General features: G+C 48.4%; 4 non-coding genes across 4 annotated transcripts; all 4 read left to right on the top strand.

Annotated features, from left to right (window-relative positions):
• Nucleotides 1–13,918: 13,918 nt before the first annotated feature.
• On the top strand, nt 13,919–13,990 carry TRNAM-CAU (transfer RNA methionine (anticodon CAU)). The gene has a single exon. It is a non-coding gene; the product is annotated as a tRNA-Met (tRNA).
• A 204-nt stretch (nt 13,991–14,194) lies between these two features.
• TRNAM-CAU (transfer RNA methionine (anticodon CAU)) lies at nt 14,195–14,266 on the top strand. The gene has a single exon. It is a non-coding gene; the product is annotated as a tRNA-Met (tRNA).
• Nucleotides 14,267–19,309: 5,043 nt separating this feature from the next.
• TRNAM-CAU (transfer RNA methionine (anticodon CAU)) lies at nt 19,310–19,381 on the top strand. The gene has a single exon. It is a non-coding gene; the product is annotated as a tRNA-Met (tRNA).
• A 458-nt stretch (nt 19,382–19,839) lies between these two features.
• TRNAM-CAU (transfer RNA methionine (anticodon CAU)) lies at nt 19,840–19,911 on the top strand. The gene has a single exon. It is a non-coding gene; the product is annotated as a tRNA-Met (tRNA).
• The last annotated feature ends 3,144 nt before the right edge of the window (nt 19,912–23,055 follow it).

The raw sequence follows: 23,055 nt of genomic DNA, 5'->3' as shown, positions 1-23,055 counted from the left end.
GAAGACGCTGCTAAAGGAACTGTAGGTATGTTGTGTACAGCTACGGCCAGTGGGACGACGACTTTGGGCGTGGACAGAAAGGTGGCTGACACTACCCTCAAGCCGAGTGGGACGCAAAAGGTCGCGACTGCTTATGGGCCAGTCTACGCAGACCAGTATTGAAGACACGCCCGATAACGGTGATGCCGCAGGACGAGGCCGCCAACGACAGCGACCGGGCTGCGACTCTTAGTGCCCCAGTCAAGCGCCCCCATGACCAGACACAGGACCGGAACGAGGGTGCGACCAGCACCAGCGAAGGACCGCCGACAAAGACCCCTCTTGGGAGGCGGATGGGCTTGAAACCGAAGCCGAATGTCCTACCTGAGAGAAAGCCTGTGGACAAAGTGCCGCCCACAAACAACGCGGGGAAGCCGGGAGGTCCCGGAGGCGGCTAGCCGAGTGCTAGTCGTCAGTGGTAAGCACCATGCTCCGGGCCTACTTTTGTCTTTAGCTCAAGAGCGCTCAAATACTGTCTTTTAGTATTGCCACTTTAAACGTGAGAGGGTTGGCGGCTAGTCGTAGGCAAAGTCAGGTCCTGCGGTTGGTCACTGACCACGATTTAGACGTACTAGCCGTCCAGGAAAGTAAGGTTGACGGAGAGGATGAGACGAAAAGCATGGTGCGACATTTCCCGACTAGGTATTTTGCCGTGACAAGCCATGCGTTAGGCGCGGCTGGGGGGTGCATTCTTTTTGTGAAGAAACTGCCTGGGCCGCACAATAAAAATATTTTTTCTTGTCAGTCTGGAAGGATTGTTTTTTGTGATATTGTTTTGTGTGATGTTGAGATGCGCGCCATATGCGTATATGCGCCGAATTCTGTAGAGGAGCGTGTCCGTTTCTTCTCGAACATTTCGCAGTATGTTCGATGCGATAAGCGCGTTATGCTGCTAGGAGATTTTAATTCTGTAATGAGCGCTAGAGACAGAGCCAATAATGCCGGTGTGCGTGACAGAAGCTGTGAAGTCCTATCAAAACTAATTAGTGAAAATGAACTCGACGACGTTTTTGAGTGCCTGGAAAGGGGGTATGACGTGACTTTTACGCGTTTTCAGGGCAGTAGCCATGCGCGATAGGACCGAATCTACATTTCGCTGGACGAAATTCCAAGATGCCACGGTTATTGTGTAGTACCCGTGTCATTCTCAGATCATTGTCTCGCAAAACGTAACGTAGGTATAGGGAAACGGAAACATGCGTTTAATTGGGAGATGTGGAAGGAGGTAGGGGTGCGACTAATGATGTACGCAGTGATGTAGAGGGAACAATCGCAGAGACGTGGGAATGTTTTAAAAAAAAGGTTAAAATGAAATCCAGAGAAAGGGCAAGTTGTCTAAAATTTGAGATGGAAATGAACGAAAAGAGTTTGCCCAGACTGCTTCAACAGCTGATAACGCTTGAATGCAGAGAGCTTGGTGCGTACAAAGACGATGTGCGAAACATCAAAGAAAAGCTTGAACAGTTCGACTAGGAGCGTTATCAAGGTGCCATCGTGCGAGCACGAGCAAATGCATTAGCGGCGGGGGAGAGGCCCACAAAAAGGGCGCTCGGACTCGAGAAGGCGCACGGATGACGAAACCATGTCGATCAGATTTTAATGAACGGGGTTGTTGTTGTTGATGACAACGAGAGCATTCGACGCGCCTTCTTTCAGTACTACCAGTCGCTCTTTCCATTTCAGGCAGCGAATATAGAGAGTTTTAGAGCAGATTTTTTCAGCGTATGCCGAGACTGGGAGATGACGCCAAAGAACGATTAGAAGGCAACATTACCGAGAAGGAAGTCGAAAAGGCAATCGGTGATTTGAACTCGGGCAAGTCGCCTGGGCCTGATGGACTCTGTGCAGCGTTATATCAAGCTTTCAAAAGAGAACTGGCCCCATTATTACCAGACGTATTTAAGGACGCGTACGAGAAGAAATCATTGCCCCCTACCTTTTGAAAAGCGCACACAATACTAATACCTAAGAGTGATCGAACAGACAAACTCACATTCTTGTCATCCTATAGACCTATATCACTAACAGACTGATTACAATATCTTTATGGAGATTTTAGCAACCAGACTTCAAGGCGTCATCAAGGAAATTGTTTCAGACCACCAAACTTGCGGCATCAAGGGACGGTCCACATTTTCGAACATCCATCAGATGCGGTGTGTGCTCCAGTGCTGTGACGTCACCGGCGGCAGCGTTGCAGTGCTTCAGATGGATCTGGAGAAAGCGTTCGATTGTGTCGCTCACGTTATTCTGTTTGACATCTTGGATCATGTTAATGTCGGTTCCATCATCACTGAGGGCGTGGCCTTGGCGTACCAGAATCACACAAGATTAATTGTTAATTAGTCTCTGGGGGCCCCCATTAACATCATGCATTCAGTACGTCAATGCTGTCCCCTCAGTGCGCTCTTATTTGTTATTTATATAGAAGCAATGTGTGTAGTAATTAGCAGAAATAACAAAATACGAGGTTTCAGATTAACAGCGACAGAGGTGAAGCTACTGGGGTATGGAGATGGCATTGGAGTGTGCTGCACAGACAAACAAAGTGTAACGGAAACAGTATCGGTAGTGAAACATTTCTATGAAGTCACGGGTAGTAGAATTAATTGTGGCAAATCCCTAGGCCTCTGGCACGGGGAATGGGTTTCTGCACCAGACAAGTTCGCGAACGTCAACTGGGTCAAAACGCCGACGAGGTATCTGGGTGTTCCTCTCAATAGCTACAATAGTAGCAATAAATAATGGAGGAGCCAAGCCGTTGAAACGAAAGAAAAGGCGGATAGATGGAAAGGTACCAAGCTGTCTATTTTTGCAATGGCGACAGTCTGTAATGTGCTTTTTGTCACTAAGTTATATAATGTCATGCAAGCGTTGTATTGTTCGAGAGCAAATATGCAAAGGCTGCACAGAGTGTTTGCGGTTTTTATCTGGGGGTCAGCATAGGAAAGGTGCAGCCGAACAAATTTGTTCAGAAGAGTGAAGGACGGAGGAGTGGATCTGGCGCATCTTTTTCTTAGACAACTGGTAAACCGATTTTTGTTTTTTTCGCGATGTGCTCGATCCATTTCTGCGCGTCGTATGTCAGCTCAGGTCGAGCGGTGCTTTACCGGCACATGTTGTTAGTACGGCAAGCGTGACCGGATCACTTCGTGGCTACTTTAAGGAAGTGGTCGACAGTGTAAGATTTCTTTTTGTTCGATTTTCAATGGATTACCTTTGTGAAGTGAAAAGCAAAAGATTGTATAAAAATGTGTGCGACATTCTGTTCCCAGTGCCATTATACAGAGCCTATACAGTGGAGGGCCAGGACTTGATGTACTTAAGCGGGTAAAACGCATGGACATGCCACCAGGCGTAGCAACCATTTTTTTAAGCTTCTCACCGGAACGCTCTCCGTGAAGACTTTCATGGAAGAGCGGGGTTGTAGCGTGCGATGGCGAACGCATTGCTTGATCTGCCAAAGCAGGAAACCATAGATCACGTTTTCTTAGAATGTTGGGAGGGCCTTTTTTCTGGGACGCCTTAAAGCGAACCCCGAAAAAAGAGTTACTGGTGGACCCCCAAGGGATCAGGTATCTGATAATTAAGGATGATGACGGGGTTCCATATGACTTCATTATGTTGAACGCTCTCCACTGTATATGGCGGGCTCGCATGGCAGGGTACTATGGTAATCCTGACGCTAGGCCCGCTCGTGTTTATTTCAGAGAATGCATGTCACGATTTATCGAAATACAGAAAACGCAACAATGTGTTCCGGAATGGCTGTGGAGGCTAGAACCTCTGACAGCCATGAAGGAATTTCAATTTGACGCTTTCAGGCAGAACGCCGGCTCTTCCAGCTCTACTCATTTTGTGAATTTCTTAGACTTTGCTAGTGGACTGCTATTTCCTCCTTAACTGCGATGGAGATGGAGCCTCACGCGCGTCCGCCGGGCTCGGCAGTGCCCGCGGCGGCAGCCTCCAGGAAGCGCAACGGCACCGAGAGCGACACTGACAGCGACGACACCATGCAGTACTATGTCAGCAGTGAAGATTCTTGCGACGACACCTTCGAGCTGGTGCGGAGTCGCAAAGCAAAGCGAAGATTTCTCAGCGCATCATCGAATTCGAGTGAATCCACCGTGAGATCTTCGCGGGATACCGAGGAGCTCACCATCCTGTTCTCGCCAGTTCTCGCCAGTGACAACCTGAGACGCCTCAACAGGCAAGCCGTGTCTTCTCATCTAGAGGCGCTGGCTCCAAACGAAATCAAAGACATCAGGGTGAACACCCGTAAGAACGTGCTAGCTATTGACGTAGAACACGCGGCTGCGTTGGATTCCTTGCGCAAGGTCACGGAACTTGGCGGGATGAAAGTCCGCCCTTATATTCCGCTCGGCAAACAAGTCCGTACTGGCGTAATTTACGATGTTGACGAGACCATCGTCGACTCCGATCTGTCAATCTTAATCAAGCCAGCTACGGAAAGCACCATCATCACAAACGCGTTTCGTCTCGGCACGTCACGGTGTGTGAAGATCATATTTAAGGGCGAATCCCTCCCATCGCACGTAAAAGTGGGCCACTTCCGACACGCAGTTCGCCCCTTTATACCAAAACCGCTGCAGTGCTGGAATTGCAAGAAGCTTGGACATGTGAGTAGTGTGTGCAATAACACTACCGTCTGTTCTCGCTGCACTGGGCCCCACACCACAAACACGTGCGAGGCCAGTGTGCTGAAGTGCACAAACTGCAGCGGCCCTCACGATGCATCTTCGAAGGAATGCCCTTTGATTCGAAAGGAAATGCAAATATTGAAGAAAATGGTTAGAGACCACTCGTCTCACCGAGAAGCAGCAGCATCTATTAAGCGACGACGATCACGTCGCCGACGTCGATCAAGAGCCTCCAAAGCCTCTGCAGAACGCCACACACGTATATTACCACCCACTCTTCCACCCAGGTCAAACGCAGTCAGCTCAAAGGACAAGGGTGCACCGAACAGCACGGCTGCTGACGCGTGGCCTGCACTCCCGAAGCTACATGCCCCTACTGAGCGTAATGATACTTCTACAGTAGAGGACACTTCGTCTGTTCCTGATAAATTGGCGGACCAAGATCAACAAATTGTTGTTATGATCAGCTCTCTGGTGCGTGCTATTCGTGTTCTACTCGACAAGCTACAGACACCAACAGCTCGAAGTGCATTGCAAGTGCTGGATGCCATCAGTCCGGTTCTGGCGAGCCTTCAGAAGTCCAGTGCTTGAGAACTTCTACAGCAGAACCACGGCTCATCGACAACAACAAAGATCGTTCCGGGATGATGTGAGAAGTGCCTCCATATTCCAATGGAATGCGAGAGGCCTGAGGTCTCGTATTTCGGATTTCCGACAGTTCGTATTTGCAAACCATTTTCCTATACTGGTAATCTGTGAACCGAACTTATCAGCCTGCATAAGACTATCGGGATATGAACCTTTTCTTTCAAACACGTGTGTCCGTAGTAGTAAGGTTCTGGTTTACATTCGCAAGGACCTTACGTATTTTTCCCAACACGTAGCGCCACACGACGGTAACCAATACGTCTGTGTTACTGTGAAAAAGAAGAAGCTGTCTTTTACTCTTATTGGCGTCTACCTTTCCCCAACAAGTCAGTTTGATAGAAAAAGACTGGAAGATATTATGGCTGATACTCCCGGTCCTTGGATAATAACAGGGGACTTCAACGCTCACCACCATATATGGGGAAGCTCCAGGATAAATTCGAGGGGCAGGTCACTAGTATCCTTTGCATCAGGCCACAACCTGTGTCTTCTAAATGACGGAAGCCCGACATTTCTGCGAGGAACTACATACAGTAGCTGCCTTGACTTGACTTTGGTGTCACGTTGCCTGACTTTGAGCGTGCAGTGGTTCACTGATGTTGAAACCCATGGAAGTGATCACATACCGACCTATGTGAGAATCGATGGACTAGACGCCGCATTACCGGTTGTCTCTCGCCAAATCGACTGGTCAGTCTTTCAAGATCGCGTAGAAGACACATGCAAGACACATATTGCACGCAGATTAGAAGACATAATTGCTGACGCTATGCAAGATTGTACACGCCGCTTCACACATCCATCAAAGCGTACAGAGAATGACATTGAATTGGAAAGGCTTCGTGCACTACGTCGCCGAGCTGAAAGGAGGTACAGGCGCACGAAGTCAATTCTTGACCTCAGAGAAGCTCGGCGCATGCAAAAGAAGATCAAACGCCGAATGGATAAGCTAGCGGATCAAAGATGGAAATGTTTTTGCGACTCACTAGACCCCCGCAAGCCATTGTCCTGTGTGTGGCGTACCCTACGGGGTCTTTGCTCAAGTCCCCAGCAACGACACCCATTCAACGCCCTTGCTCTCTATCAAAACCGCCGCGAGATAGACGTCGCAGAGGAATTTTGTGCGAACGTCGCTGGCGGCACAGTTTCAGTCCCTGACATGGCTCTAGGCAACATCCCCGGCCCACGAGATGCAAGTATGGACGCTCCATTCTCTATGGAAGAGTTAGAAGCTGCTATGGCGCTATGTAGGTGTTCGTCTTCACCAGGACCCGATGGCATAACATATACTGCTTTGCGCCACCTAGGCAGAGAAGCACGAAGAGAACTCCTCAGGCTTTTTAATACTTCATGGCAAGATGGTGTCGTCCCACAGGAATGGAAACGCAGCCGCCTGGTACCGCTTCTAAAAGCAGGAAAGTCACCGCTCGAATTGGCATCCTATCGGCCTATAGCTCTTGCCAGCTGCGTCGGGAAGCTTATGGAACGTATGATCCTCATGCGTCTCGAATGGTACCTTGAACATCATAAAATTTACCCTGACTCTATGGCGGGATTTCGACGCGGTCGTTCATCGATTGACAGTGTCATCGATCTAGTATCATCTGTGGAACAACAAAAATCTCGGAAGCGACTATCAGTAGCGCTCTTTCTTGACGTGAAAGGCGCTTACGACAACGTTTGCCATCAAACCATTCTAGACGCACTTCTGACAATTGAACTAGGAGGGCGAGTCTATCGATGGGTCAGTAACTACTTGACACAAAGGTCCTTGTTCGTACGAACGGAAGATGGTCCGACTACCGACCACTACACATGCCGAGGCGTTCCCCAAGGCGGTGTTCTAAGCCCTATTCTTTTCAACCTCGCGCTTCTTGGGCTGGCCGAATCCCTACCGGAAACAGTGAGTGTTTCAATCTACGCCGACGACATCTGCATCTGGACATCAGCGGTCACTCGCCTGCAGGTTCGCGCACGGCTACAGAAAGCAGCAACACAGGCATCAGACTACCTTCACACACAAGGCCTTACCATCTCAACAGAAAAATGTGCATTAGTCGCTTTTACGCGAAAAACGATGACTCCTTATCCAGTATGCATCAATGGTCAGCCTATCTCCTACAAGAGAAATCACCGGTTTTTGGGTGTCATTGTAGACCGGGACCTCACTTGGAGCCCTCATGTTGCCCACTTAAAGAAGAAGCTCACATCTATTTTTCACGTCTTCAAGTTCATCGCCGGCAAAACATGGGGATCGTCAGTGGGCTCCATGCTACAGTTATATCGAGCACTGTTCATCGGATTCCTACGCTATAGCTCCCCCGTGCTTGCTAAAACATGCAAGTCAAATCTTCGAGAACTTCAGAGCGTGCAGGCACAGGCACTACGTGTTTGCCTAGGCCTTCCGCGCAGCGCCTCGACAGCTGGAACCATTATAATCGCTCAAGACCATCCGATCACAACTTACATTAGCACCGAAACGCTTAGAGCCCATGTTCGTCATGTTTCACGGATGCAGTCAAGCTTTCTTGCGTGCCTGCCAGAACGACGACCACAGGCGTCCTTCTCCAACAAGGTCAACATCCATCGTGCCTCCTTACCATCGGGTTTCACACCCTCTGCACGTTCAACCTCAGCTTTGTGGTGTTTAAAACAACCTCAAGTGCGTCTTACGATTCCAGGGATAAGAAAGAAGACCGACCTGCCTACCTTGGCCTTGAAGCAAGCAGCTCTGGATTGTTTGCACACTTTCTACTTTGATCGAGTACATATATATACGGATGGCTCTTCCACTCAGACCAGCTCCACCGGCGCAGTGGTTATACCATCCCATTCACTAAGCATCCAATACAAGATTTCGCACTTGACAACATCGACTAGTGCGGAGCTTGTTGCCCTCCGAGGTGCCGTTGATTATATTAACAACCAACCGGCTAATAGGTGGGCTATATTCTGCGATTCGAAGGCGGCCTTACAATGTCTTCTGGCATCTCTTCGTCGCGGGTCATGTGAACAACTCGTGTCGGAGATACGAGAAATGCACCATCACATGATCGCGAAAGGACACGACGTCGTGTTTCAGTGGCTGCCTGGTCATTGCGGTATCTCCGGCAACGACCTCGCTGACGAAGCTGCTAGAAAAGCTCACGAGGGAGCAACCCTTGTTTCAATACCTTTATCGCGGACCGACGCAGCCCAACACTTAGGCAAGCTAGCGCACTCTTTGACATTGGAGAAGTGGCGCACACCTGAATTCACTCACCATCGCTTGCATTCCCTCGATCCCTATATGCAACTGCGGCTGTTACCAGGTCTTCCGCGAAATGATGAAACAGTGCTGTGCCGCTTACGTTTGGGCGTCGCATTCACAAATGCTTATGCATTTCTGATTGGAATGGCTGATAGCGCCGAGTGCAATGCCTGCGGTGTCGAGGAAACCATCGAACACCTACTGTGCTACTGCCCATCTTATGAAAATGAAAGGCAAGACCTCTGCACAGCTCTCCATCAGCTAGATGGAAAGCCGTTCACCTTGAACAAGATCTTGGGATCATGGCCTCGCATATCACAGCTACAAAAGGCCACAAAAGCGCTGCTGCGATATTTGAAAGCGACCGGATTGAGTCAGCGTCTGTGATCCAGACTGAGTGACCGACTGATATCTCCAGTGGACTTTCTCTTTTCCTTTTTTTTTTAAATCTTTCCGTCCCCCTTTCCCTTTCCCCAGTGTAGGGTAGCCAACCGGGCTCAGTCCTGGTTAACCTCCCTACCTTTCATTTATCATTTTCTCTCTCTCTCTCTCAATTTGACAACACCTGTCCAATATGGACAGACGGCTTTGTTATACCGTGTGACTCTTTTCTTTCTTCTTTTTGTATTGCATATGTGATACTGTAATGTGTGCAAACTGCACTTTCTGCCAAAGACCGGTAATAAATTAAAAAAGAAAGTGTGGCGCTCGTGGCCTCCTCTCAAGCTCCATTGGCTGCTTCACACCGTGCCGGACGAGGACGTGCGTGTCGCGCTTGCACCGTACGGAATGGTCTCCGAGGTGGCCCGAGAGCGCTGGCGTGTGCACGGCGTGTCAGAGAAAGGCTCAACAAGCAGGATGGCCACGCTGAAATTGAAAGTTGGCGTTAAACTGGACGACTTGCCGCACCAGCTTAACGTTGGGGGTGAGTTGGCACTCGTCGTTGCGCCTGGAAGGCCTCCGTTATGTCTTCGCTGCCGAGGTACGGGACACATTCGTCGGGAGTGTAAGGTCCCGCGATGCGGAGGTTGTCGACGTTTCGGTCACGAAGACGGTGAGTGCCCCCGTACTTATGCGAGCATCGCCGGCCCTGGAACCAGTGAAGATGCCTCGAAGCATTTGATGGATGAGGCGGACGCCGAAGAGGCAGCGAGGACAACTGGGAAAACGGGGATGAAAGATGGGCCTTCGTTTACGCCTCTGGTTAAGCAAAAGGCAACGACAACGTTGACGCCTCTTGCAGTGGTGGCATCTCAGCTAGCGCAGCGTGGCCCCGAAAGCGACAGCGGTCACAGTGCGGTGGCCGATACGAAAGTTTCGCTGAAAACCCCGGACTGCATGGAGCCTCGCATTGCCGACGCCATGGACGCCGACGATGAAGCGGCTGCCCTAATCGCTGGAAAAGGGTCCCACGCAGAGAGCGCCGGTGAGAACCTGCAGCCTGGTGGTAGTAGCAGTGGGGAGCCGCCTCCGAAAATGACAGGAAGTCGACGCTCGTCGTTGAAGCCGCGGCCAAACCTTCTGGCCGAGTCACGGAAGGCGGGTAAAATGCATCCGTAATTTTTTTTATGCGTTCTGTGGAATGTCAGCGTCGGTTGTGTGTCGACCGACACAATGTTTTTGGCTGACATTTCGAGTTTGCGCGCATGCAAAGTGGATGGTGTGACGAGGAAGTGCCTCAGACCACTTCGAGACAAACACCAGACAACCCTTTGGGTGGCCAGACAGACCCCCCGAACGTCATTGCGGAACATCAGTCGGGAGAATCACATGGTCGACAGAGGTAGACACCATGCGGATCGCGCCCCTTTTTATTACGTAAACGTATGGTGGTCGAGCTAAGAGCCCCATTGCGTGTAGCAACTTTGAATGTTAGAGGGCTGGGAGCCGGAAGGCGGCAATATCAGCTTAATCGCCTTCTTATTGATAATGACCTTGACCTAATAGCTGTGCAAGAATCAAAGATAGAGTCGCAAGAACACGCTGACCGCATGGTGCCCACTTTCCGCGCCAGCTTTGAAGTGTGTGTGTGTCACTCCGTTGGGACATCGGGTGGATGCCTTATCTTCATTCGCAACACATTAGGTACAAGTGGGGAGTCTGTATTTGCATGTGAAAGTGGCCGTGTCTTGGTTGTTGATTTTTCTTTTTCAAGCTTACACTGGCGCGTTGTATGTGTTTATGCCCCCAATGTTGAAAGTGAACGTAAAGTTTTTTTTTGGTCCATTGAGCCGTACTTGAATTGTCAGAAGGTGCTGCTTCTATTGGAAGCTTTAACTGCGTCTGTGCTGCTACTGACCGAGTGAAGTGTAGACCAGTGATGGACAAGAGCGCGGAACTGTTGATTGAACTTATTCGCGATTATTTATTGGAGGACGTTGGAAGTGTGTTTTCGGCTGGAACACGGCTTGCTTACACACACTTTCAACGCATCAGTCACGCAAGATTAGATAGGCTGTATGTTTCTGCTGATCTCGTGCCACTATGCACAGCCTATGATGTAAAACCTGTGTCGTTTAGCGATGATTGCCTCGTGAGCGCGACTTTTGGAACGAAGGGAAGGAAATCACGCTTTAATTAGTACCTTTGGAAACTAAATGAGGAAATTTTAGACGATGAAGTATTTGTCAAGGAAATTAAAAGCTATCTCGGCGGGGTACTAGCCTAGCAAGCGGACTGCTTTGCCGTTGAATGGGAAAGTTTCAAAGAACGAGTGAAGCTTAAACCTATAGGAAAAAGTAGCGAAATTCGGTATGAACAGAAAGAAAGAGAAATGGAACTTCGCGAACAACTCGAGTGCTTGGTTAGCATGGAAACCAATCAGCCAGGAAATTTTAGTAAGGAAATAAAAGACGTGATGTGTGAGATCGAAAGAATTGATACTGACAGGTACAGAGCAGCAATAATACTCTCAAGGAGCGATAACTTGTGGGCAGGCGAAGTGCCTAGAAAGCGGGCGCTATCAGATGAAAAGCGGTACGCTTGCCAGAAGGAAATCAAGCAAGTAAGATACGAAGGGCACATTACAAGCGACCCTAGGGAGATTCAGCGCGCTATTACGGAATACTTTCCTGAAATTTTCAGCAATAGGCGCGAGCATGCGCAAGGGTTTGAAGGGGATTTCCTACGACTTATGCCAACACTCGACAATGATGTAAGAGAGCGTCTTGGATTGCATATTACTTCGGAAGAGATTCAGCAAGCAATAGATGATCTTCCGTCTGGGAAAGCTCCGGGGCCAGATGGGCTGAATGCTGCTTTTTATAAAACCTTCAAACATTATGTTTCTCAGTTCTTGTTACAAGTGATAACAGAAGCCTATGAACGTAAAAAAGTACCATTGTCCTTTGGCACTTCAAACATTGTGCTTATTCCCAAGTCTGATGATCCGGAGAAACGAATGTTAGTGGGTTCCTACAGACCTATCAGCCTCACTAATGTCGACTGCAAGGTGTACATGAAAGTACTAGCCAGACGACTTCAGAGTGTAATCGACAAATTGGTAGGGCCGCACCAAACCTGTGGCATCAGAGGTCGCACCATTGCAACGAATATACATGTGGCCAGAACCGTATTGGAATGTGTTGACGCGCTTGGAAGCCAGGTAGCTATGATACAGCTGAACTTGGCCAAAGCGTTCGACCGCGTTTCACATGACATTCTTTTCTCCATTCTAGAGCGTGCTAACCTGGGTAGCGTAATAGCAGAAGGAGTAAAAATGGCGTACGCTAACTGTATGACACGCATTATAGTTAATGGTGACCTTACTGAGCGCCTCACAGCAAGTTCTTCAGTGAGGCAAGGTTGTCCGCTCTCTCCCCTGCTTTTTGCAGGGTATGTAGAGCCTTTATGTCTGGCCATTCTTAACAGTGATTACGTCACGGGTTTCAAGCTGCAATCTGCTCAGGTGAAAGTTCTTGCGTATGCGGACGATATAGCGGTATTTTGCACGTACAGAGAAAGCACTTGTGAAGTTACATTCTGGAAAGGTTTTGTAACCAGACCGGATGTCAAGTAAACTGGGAAAAAAGCGCTGGGTTTTGGCACGGGGAACGGGACATTTTACCAGAATTTTTCTCATGGCTGGAATGGTCTCCCATGCCAACGCGATACCTTGGTGTGCCCCTAGAATCTTATCGCGATCCCAGCCCACTTTGGAACGAAGAGATGTCAAGGGCGAGAGAAAAAGCGGGAGCGTGGCAACGAAGGAATCTGTCAATTTTCTCACGTGCCTTTGTCTCCAATGTTTTTTCTCATTTCAAAAATATGGTACCTCATGAATGTGCTTTGTGCTTCGCGGACCTGTATTCAAAAATTTCATCGTGTATGTGCCGTCTTTCTTTGCACTTCGACCTGGGAAAAAACGAAGAGGACGAACCTGTTTCTGTCAGTGAAGAGTGGAGGCCTTGGACTGGTTCATTTGTTTTTGCGTCAAGTGGTATCACGCTTTTTTTTCGTTCGTGTTCAAAATGACACCTTCTTAGGAACGGTTATACAAGTCCGATTGCAGAGGCTACTCCCAAGAAACATAGTGTCCTCTGGTGAAAACATGTGCGGTGCTGTAACCGGAATTTTGCGCGAGGTTGTGCTTTCTTGTAAGTTATTAGAAGTGCGTTTTTTCCGAGACTATTTGTACAGTGTTCCCAAGAAAAAGCTGTACAAAGATCTTGTGGATATCATGCTGCCGGTGCCATTGTACCGGGCGCCTTATCGTGGAGGCCCAGGGCAGAATATCTTAAAGCGAGTGAAGAAGATGCCAGTTAGGCCAGGCGTGAAACCATTCTTTTTCAAGTTACACCCTAATACATTACCTGTCAAAACGTGGCTTCAAGAAAAGGGAATCTTTGTCCCTTGGACAACGAACTGTCTTTTATGTAAGAGGCCAGAGACAGTCGAACATGTTTTTCTGGACTGCTGGGACGCGATATTCCACTGGGACGTCCTACAGAGAACTATAAAGAAAGAGTTACCACTAGACCCTTATGGTATCAGGTTTTTACCGGTTGATCACGATGATGTACCATATGATTTGTTCATGCTTTTTGGCCTCCACAGCTTGTACAAAACACGAATGCAAGTAAGGCATGCGGATGTTAATACGCGCAGTGCACGTGAAAACTTTATGGAAAGCGCTGCTTACCTTCGGGAATGTATCCGGGCACAGGAAGACCCAGCTCAGTAGGTAATACTTCTTGATGACCTTGTGAGTTTGAGGAAATTTCAAACTTTGCTCGCCTCAGCTAAAGTGTGGCTGAACTGTTTTATTGTTTGTGACTTATTGTTCCTCATGTGAACTTCGGAAATAAAGAAAAAAAAAAGCAGCAGAGTGGCGCAGCGGAAGCGTGCTGGGCCCATAACCCAGAGGTCCGTGGATCGAAACCACGCTCTGCTACATCTTTCCTTTATTTTATTTCGCTCCCATTTAACACGGAGTGCTTATCAGAGCAATAATTTGGTGTCTTATAGTCATAATTGCAGTCCGAGTGGTGCTCTCTTGTGCTGCGCGCTCGTGTTTCTCGCCCTAAAAAAAAAAAAAAAAAAAAAAACTACTCTCGAAAATTACAAATATAAACAAATTTGCATGGCATGCAGGAGCAGCAGAGTGGCGCAGCGGAAGCGTGCTGGGCCCATAACCCAGAGGTCCGTGGATCGAAACCACGCTCTGCTACATGTTTCCTTTATTTTATTTTGCTCCCATTTAACAGGAAGAGCTTAACAGCGCCGTAATTTGGTGCCTTATAGACATAATTGCAGTCCGAGAAGTGCTCTCTTGTGCTGCGCGCTCGTGTTTCTCGCCCTAAAAGAAAAAAAAGACTACTCTCGGTAACTACAAATATAAACCAATTTACATAGCATGCAGGAGCAGCAGAGTGGCGCATGAGTTGACTTCCGGCCACCGTAGTGTACGGACGTGGCTGATATGAGCTCCGTCGGAGCGGATGTAGCGGCCCACCATAGCCGCGGTACCAGGAATGAAATGTCGCAGGATTATGCAATCATTTTGCCCCCACTGCCAACTGGGCACGTTGTTCAAAATACCGTTTTTCTACAGGCTGATGTGAAAGGTAGACCATATGGAGCGGAAGATTTTCGTGAGCCACTGTTTCAACGTGTTCCGCCCACCGAGGTTCTTGCGCTCGGCGCCTATCAAATGAATCGTGTGTGGGCGGTTACCTGCAAGACTGCTGAAGGCGCAAAGAAGTTTTTGGCCGAACCGGAATTGACGGTCAAGGGTCGGAGATGTATCGTAATTGATGCAAGTCACCGCGACGTCCGTCTGAAGCTTCACTGGCTGCTCTACCATCTACGCGAAGAAGATGTGCGAAACGCCCTGAACCCCTACGGAACCGTCTTGGAAATAGGACTGGATAAATGGCGTCTTGACGGCTACAGCCTACAGAACACCATGACACGCACAGTTGTGGTGCGACTGAAGGCGGACGTTACGTTGGATGATATACCACATCAGCTGCGCGTCGGAGGGGAGCTAGCCCTTGTCGTAGCGCCCGGAAGAGCGCCAAGGTGCTTGCGCTGCCAACAGATTGGCCACATAAGAAAGGACTGCCGCGTGCCACAGTGCAACGTCTGCAAACGCTTTGGACACGCCGTAGAAAACTGCTCGAGGACGTATGCGGCAGCTGCCATGGCCACGGTGAGCACGGAGAAATCCGAGCTCACTATGGACGAAGCGGAAGCAGAAGAATGTCTGAATTCTGCAACAACATCAGGAGTGCAAGGCACCAGCACCAAAGGAAGTAAGCAATCGGAAAATACTACCGCGGAAAATTTGACAGCCACTGTACAGGTAGAAATTGCAGCAGACGCAAAAGACAAAATGCAGGGCTCCGAATTCATCGAGGGAGGTGCCAACAACACAAGTGAAAATAAAGAGACAGCGGGAGTTCACCACAAGAGTGCCGAAGTGGACGCCATGGATTGCCGTGAAGCAGAAGACAGCAGTGCGCTGGGAAAGAGACCACGAGACGACGCCGGTGCAGAGACAAAGGACGCCAACAGCAGTGAACCGCCGACAAAAGCGTTCACCAGTCGCGGGCTGCGGCCCACCCCAAAGCCAAACGTCCCGGAGGTGGAGAAGAGGGCGGCTAAGCTGCCCACTTGACAACACGGCTAACGCACCGAGGGTGCACCCCAATATCGGGGCACAGACTGTTTGGTGAGCGCATCCTTTTGGAAGATAACGATGGCTGTTAGACTTGAGAGAGCAGTTCGTTTCGCCACTCTAATTGTGTGCGGGCTTTCGTCTAGAAGACGCCAATACCAGTTAAGTAGGCTATTTGGGGAACATGATTTAGACGTGATCGCCGTGCAAGAAACAAAAGTACACAGGGAGGACGAAAGTGATCGAATGGTTGCGCCTTTCAACACAACGTATAATGTCTGTGTGTCACATGCCGATGGCTTATCGGGAGGGTGTGCAATTTTTATAAAAAGATCGATGGGCGCAGTTGAGACAAGTATAAGAAGCAGTGATAGCGGACGCTTCGTGGTTTGTGATTTTTCGTTAATGAATTTTGAATGGCGCGTGATTTGCTTGTACGCCCCAAATCGTGACAACGAAAGAAAAGCATTCTTTGAAGACATTGGTGGTTTCCTTGATTGTAGTAGATATGTGATATTAATTGGTGACTTCAACTGTGTGTGCGCGATTGAGGACCGCTCCAAACGTGTAAATTTGCGCCATCAAAGCGCACTGTTTTTGACGGAATGGATTGCAGAGAATGGACTAGAAGATGTGGCCCTCCGCATGTCTAATGGCGGGGTTGAGTTCACACATTTTCAGGGCCAAAGTCACGCACGTTTGGCTAGAGCCTACATCCCACTTGACCTTGTGATGTGTTGTGACGAATACGTTGTTATACCAGTGTCTTTTAGCGACCAATGTTTGGTAACATTCACGCTTGGGACAAAAGAAAAAAGGCCTAAGTTCAACTGGCACCTCTGGAAATTAAATAATAGCATCATGAAAGATAAAATTTTTTCTAGAAAAGTAAGTGAAGCGTTAACGATGCTGTATGAAGTTGGAAAAGACGACTGGGAAACGAGGTGGGAAGCTTTTAAACAAGATGTTAAATTGAGTGCTATAGAACGTACGACTATCCTTAATTTTGAGAAGAAACAAGACGAGAAGAAATTGCAGTCGCAACTGCAACCACTATTAAAAGAAGAGAGTGTGAAACCGGGCTCTTTCACTGAAGAAATCAAAAATGCCAAAAACAAGCTGGAACTTTTAGATAAAGAAAAGTACAGAGGTGCCATTATTAGGTCAAGAACAGAAAAGCTTTGGATGGGCGAAACACCGACAAAGCGGGCACTAAGTGATGAAAAGCAATGTGCACAAAGAAAAGAAGTTAAGGAAATAATGTACAATGGCAGACTGACGAAAGAAAAAAGTCAGATAATGAACGCGTTTCTTGAACACCATCGCGATTTGCTTGGAAAACGTATTCCGGTGGGGAATGGATTTAGTGAAGATTTCCTTTCTTTAGTGCCCATGTTTGACGACGAAACTAAAAAAAGTTTGGAGGCCCCTATCAGTATACAGGAGATTAAAAAAGCTATTGATGGCTTAAGCACTGGAAAGACACCTGGCCCAGATGGAGTCGGAGCAGAATTCTATAAAATGTTTAAAGAACAGATTGCCAGCGCGCTGTTCCAAGTTATCGAAGAGGGGTATAAAAAGAAGCTACCACGGTCTTTCACTGAAGCGCACACTGTTTTAATCCCCTAATCGGACGATGACATCAAACTTCAGTCTGTGACCTCATATCGCCCCATTAGCCTCTTGAATACAGATTACAAAATTTTCATGAAGGTGCTGGCCAAAATAATGCAGAATGTCATTCAAAACATTGTAGGACCGCAGCAGACATGTGGCATAGGAGGTCGTAGCATTGCGACAAATATACACGTAGTAAGAAGTGTCTTAGAGATTTGCAATGACTTTGGATACCCAATAGCAATGATGCAATTAGATTTACAAAAAGCTTTTGACCGTGTTTCCCATGAAGTGTTGTTCAACGTGTTAGAACATGTGCAAGTTGGAACTGTGTTTCTTGATGGATTAAAGATGGCGTACTCGCATTGTGTAACACGCCTGGTAGTTAATAGGACGCTGAGTGAAGAAATTGACATACTCAGTTCCATCAGACAAGGATGCCCGGCCTCAGCCTTACTTTTTGCCATATACCTAGAACCTTTTTGCTTATCAATTATCCAAAATTCAAACCTGCACGGATTTAGATTACAGAGTACTGAAGTAAAGATTCTTGCATATGCTGACGATGTGGCCGTACTCTGTCAAGATAGGCAGAGTATATGTGAAGTTGTTCATACAGCCAAACAATTTTGTTCCATGACAGGTAGCATGATTAACTGGGATAAAACAACTTCGTTTCGGTATGGTAATTGGGATATGAAGCCTGATGTATACGTAAATGTAAGATGGGAAACCCGCCCACTGAAGTACCTAGGGGTGCCACTCGAGGTTTATCGTGACAACAACGAGTACTGGAAGGACGAAGCAGAAACAATCAGGCAAAAAAACAAACGCCTGGGGTGGGCGGGAGCTCTCTATTTTTGCACGGGCGTATGTATGCAACCTGTTTTTAATAGCCAAAATATGGTATGTGTTCCAAGTCCTTTGTATGTCGCGGGTGAATGTGCAGAAATTTCACAGGATTTTGGCCGTGTTTCTGTGGAGATAGACCTGGGAACGAACAAGTCGCTCAAATTTATTCTTACCGGTCCGAAACGGTGGATTGGGTTTGTGTCATTTATTTATTAGGCAAGTTGTGTCTCGTTTTATTTTTCTCCGCGACCAAAGAAATGGCTTTTTACAAACTGTGATAAAAATAAGGCTGTGTTCACACATTCGAGAATTTGTTGTGTCATCGAATGACAATATCTACCATTATGTGACTGGATTCTTGCGTGAAGTATTGCATTCTTTTCAATTTCTGAAAGTGCGCTTTTCGCTAGAGTATTTGTGCACTGTAAAACGGAATACACTTTACGAAGACCTTGTCGACTGTTTGTTGCCAACACCGCGGTACACAACTTTATTCAATGTCAGACCCGGACAGGACGTGCTAAGAAGGGTTAAAAAGATGAACGTAAAACCGGGAACAAAAACTTTCTTGTTTAAACTTCATTTTTGGACGCTGCCAGTAAAGCAATGGTTCGCCGATAAGGGACTCTACGTTCCATGGACGAGAAACTGTCTACTTTGTAAGACGCCCGAAACGGTAGAACACGTTTTTCTTTACTGCTGGGACGCCGTATTCCATTGGGACATTCTGCAGCGCACCTTGAAAAAGGACCTACCCATCACGAGTTATGGCATTCGTTTTCTGAGTGTGGACAATGAAGACGGCGTCCCATACGACATGTTCATGCTGATAGCACTTCACAGCATCTGGCAGACTAGAATGGCGGTCCGCACTGCCGACCTTCACGCTCGTCCTGTCAGGGAAAATTTCATTGTAAACATGGATTATACACGCGAACTGTATAAAGCGCAACCACAGCCTCCTGACTGGCTACCTCTCTTGGACAAATTGTGTAACTTGAGGAAATTTTAATGTGAACACACCGGATCAAGACTTGGTCCAAATGTTTCCTTTTATTATTCATGTTTCTCTGTTTCCACGACCTGTAAAAGAAAACAGGCAATAAAAAAAAAAAAAAGAGCAGCAGAGTGGCGCAGCGGAAGCGTGCTGGGCCCATAACCCAGAGGTCCGTGGATCGAAACCACGCTCTGCTACATGTTTCCTTTATATTATTTTGCTCCCATTTAACAGGAAGAGCTTATCAGCGCAGTAATTTGGTGTCTTATAGACATAATTGCACTCCGAGTAGTGCTCTCTTGTGCTGCGCGCTCGTGTTTCCCGCCTTAAAAAAAAGGCCACTCTCGTTTATTACAAATATAAACAAATTTACAAAGCATGCAGGAGCAGCAGAGTGGCGCAGCGGAAGCGTGCTGGGCCCATAACCCAGAGGTCCGTGGATCGAAACCACGCTCTGCAACATGTTTACTTTATTTTATTTTGCTCCCATTTAACAGGAAGAGCTTATCCGCGCAGTAATTTGGTGTCTTATCGACATAATCCCACTCCGAGAAGTGCTCTCTTGTGCTGCGCGCTCGTGTTTCCCGCCTTAAAAAAAAAAAAGGTCACTCTCGTTTATTACAAATATAAACAAATTTACAAAGCATGCAGGAGCAGCAGAGTGGCGCAGCGGAAGCGTGCTGGGCCCATAACCCAGAGGTCCGTGGATCGAAACCACGCTCTGCTACATGTTTCCTTTATATTATTTTGCTCCAATTTAACAGGAAGAACTTATCAGCGCAGTAATTTGGTGTCTTATAGACATAATTGCACTCCGAGACGTGCTCTCTTGTGCTGCGCGCTCGTGTTTCCCGCCTTAAAAAAAAAGCCTACTTTCGTTTATTACAAATATAAACAAATTTACAAAGCATGCAGGAGCAGCAGAGTGGCGCAGCGGAAGCGTGCTGGGCCCATAACCCAGAGGTTCGTGGATCGAAACCACGCTTTGCTACATGTTTCCTTTATATTATTTTGCTCCAATTTAACAGGAAGAACTTATCAGCGCAGTAATTTGGTGTCTTATAGACATAATTGCACTCCGAGAAGTGCTCTCTTGTGCTGCGCGCTCGTGTTTCCCGCCTTAAAAAAAAAGGCTACTTTCGTTTATAACAAATATAAACAAACTTACAAAGCATGCAGGAGCAGCAGAGTGGCGCAGCGCCATTCTGCTTCCGACTCCCGAGCTAAACGGATCGCGGGATCATGGGCTCCAATGGAGCGGCATATGCGGCTGTTAGCCGCGGCAACAGGCTTTCGACGGAAGAAGACAAGGATCACCAGATAATTTTGCCTCGGCTACCTACAGGACGTAGTGTTTTAAACACAGTTTTTTTGCACGGCGACGCTCGTGTTCGCCCGTTTCGTGTAGAAGATTTTCGAGACGCGCTTCAAGCTGTTGGTATGCTCTCTGGCGTCGTCGCCCTTGGAGCATACCAAATCAACCATGTATGGGCGGTGACGATGAAGACAGCAGAGGCTGCCGAAAAGCTGGCGGCCCTGAAGGAGCTGCAGATGAAGGGGCGTTGCTGCCTGGTCATCGACCCCAAGGAACAACAGGTAAAGTTTCGTATCCACTGGCTTCTGCATGGGGTGGACGACGAAGACGTCAAGACCGCGCTGGCCTCCTTCGGCAAAGTGACGGAAGTGACCCGGGAGCGCTGGCGAGTGGATGGCGTTTCCGACAAGGGCTCGACGACCCGAGCAGTGCTGCTGCAGCTGAAGGCAGGAATGAAAGTCGACGACCTGCCCCACCAGATCCGCGTCGCCGGCGAGCTTGCGCTGGTGGTAGCCCCAGGACGTCCCATGCAGTGCCTGCGCTGCCGGGGCTCTGGACACGTTCGTCGTGAATGCAAGGTTCCCCGTTGCTCGCGGTGCAGGCTTTTTGGACACAACGACGCGGACTGTGTGCGTTCATACGCAGTAGCCGCGGGTTCGGCGGAGAGCGAGCCGTCGACGTTAGACCATGTAATGGACGTGACCGAGGCGGAGGAAGCCGCCGCGGGAGCTGGAAACGCCAAAGTGGCGGCAGAAACCGGCGCGACGACCAAGCAAGCCGAAGGAGGAAGGAATATCCCTCCCCCCAAAGAACCAGCAGCTACAGTCGAGAGCGTGAAGACGGCCCCGCAAGAAAATGAGAGCCACCAGCCAGCTACGGATGCAACGCAGGTAGAGGTGGACGACAACGCGACCCCTGCTAGCGCCCGCGTCGAATCCGTCTCGGCACCGGTCAAGAGATCCCTGCAGCACGAGGAGAAAGTCAACGGAAAGGCCGGCGGTGACTCCGAGGCACCACCCGCTAAGACGCTACCTGGAAGGCGCTCCACGCTCAAGCCTAAGCCGAACCTGGAGACTGACCGTAGGCTTACCCCGAAGCCGACCAAAGAGGAACCCGGGCGACGGCCACCGGATGGCCACGGAGGCGTCTAGCGGTCAGCTAGACGTTAAGGTGAGCACCATGCTCCAGGCCTTCTCCCCTCCGGTTTTCACCAATAATGGCTACCAACCCGTCGCTTAGCCTCGGCACGCTAAACGTTCGAAGTCTGGCCGCCAAAAGGAAACAGAGTCAGGTTTACAGACTACTAGTGGACCACGACCTCGACGTTTTAGCCGTGCAAGAAACCAAGGTAGACGGCGAGGAGGAGACCGGGAGCATGGTGCAAAGGTTCACGTATAACTACTATACGGTAGTGAGCCACGCCTTAGGGACTTCGGCAGGGTGTGTGCTGTTCGTGAGGAAGCTCCCTGGTCTTGTTATAGATGGTTACTTCTCCTGTACTTCTGGTCGACTTGTCTTTTGTGACTTCAGCTATTGTAATGTCCAATGGCGCGTGTTTTGCATTTATGCGCCTAATACTGTGCAAGAGAGGGCAAATTTCTTTTTGAGTTTAAAGCATCATTTACATGTGCAAAAAATGATAGCCTGTGTAGGCGACTTCAACTGCGTATTGAAAGCTGAGGATAGGTCTACGCGTCGCGTGGTTTGTGACAAAAGTAGTGATATCCTGGCGCAGATTACACACGAATTCGAATTAGAAGATATCGCAGAATGTTTTCGCGGTCACGGACACGTAAGCTACACTCACTTTCAGGGCACAAGTCACGCACGCTTAGACCGTATCTATCTTTCATATGATTTAGTTGAAAAATGCCAGTGCTACACAGTTACGGCCATATCATATTCTGACCACTGCCTGGTAAAATGCACGGTGGGCAGGAAGAAAGAACGAAACAAGTTCGTCTGGGAACTGTGGAAATTGAATGCAGAGCTGTTACGGGATGAAACTTTTAACGAAAATGTAGTGGCTGCTCTGAATTCTTTTGGAACAGAGAGTTCCACGAAATTTGGTGAGGAATGGGAGTTGCTGAAGCAAAGCATTAAATTGAAGGCAATCGAAAGAAGTAGCGTACTGCGATATGAACAAAAGGCCAGAGAAAAGGATTTAACAACATTGCTAGAAAAATTTGCGAAGCTTGAATGCATGCAACCTGGCGCCTATCAACAAGATATGCGCGCCGTTAAGAAGAAGCTCGAGGTATTCGACGAAGATCGCTTCCGAGGTGCGCTAGTGCGCGCCAGAGCAGAAAGGCTATCATGCGGGGAATCGCCAACGAAAAGAGCACTGGGGCTAGAAAAAAAGCACTCGAGACGTAAGCAGATTGAGGCTATCGAATATGAAGGGGTGGTATTAACGGATAACAATAATATAGGGCGTGCTTTCTTGAGCATTACAAAGAACGTTTTGCATTCAGGCCTGTCAACATGCACGATTTCAAGAAATTATTTTTGCGACGAATCCCACAGCTGTCGAGTGAGGTTAAATAAACCTTAGAA

The sequence above is a fragment of the Dermacentor andersoni genome, chromosome 1, assembly GCF_023375885.2.
Source record: "Dermacentor andersoni chromosome 1, qqDerAnde1_hic_scaffold, whole genome shotgun sequence".
Classification (NCBI taxonomy): domain Eukaryota; kingdom Metazoa; phylum Arthropoda; class Arachnida; order Ixodida; family Ixodidae; genus Dermacentor; species Dermacentor andersoni.
This window is presented reverse-complemented; position numbering and strand designations above follow the sequence as displayed.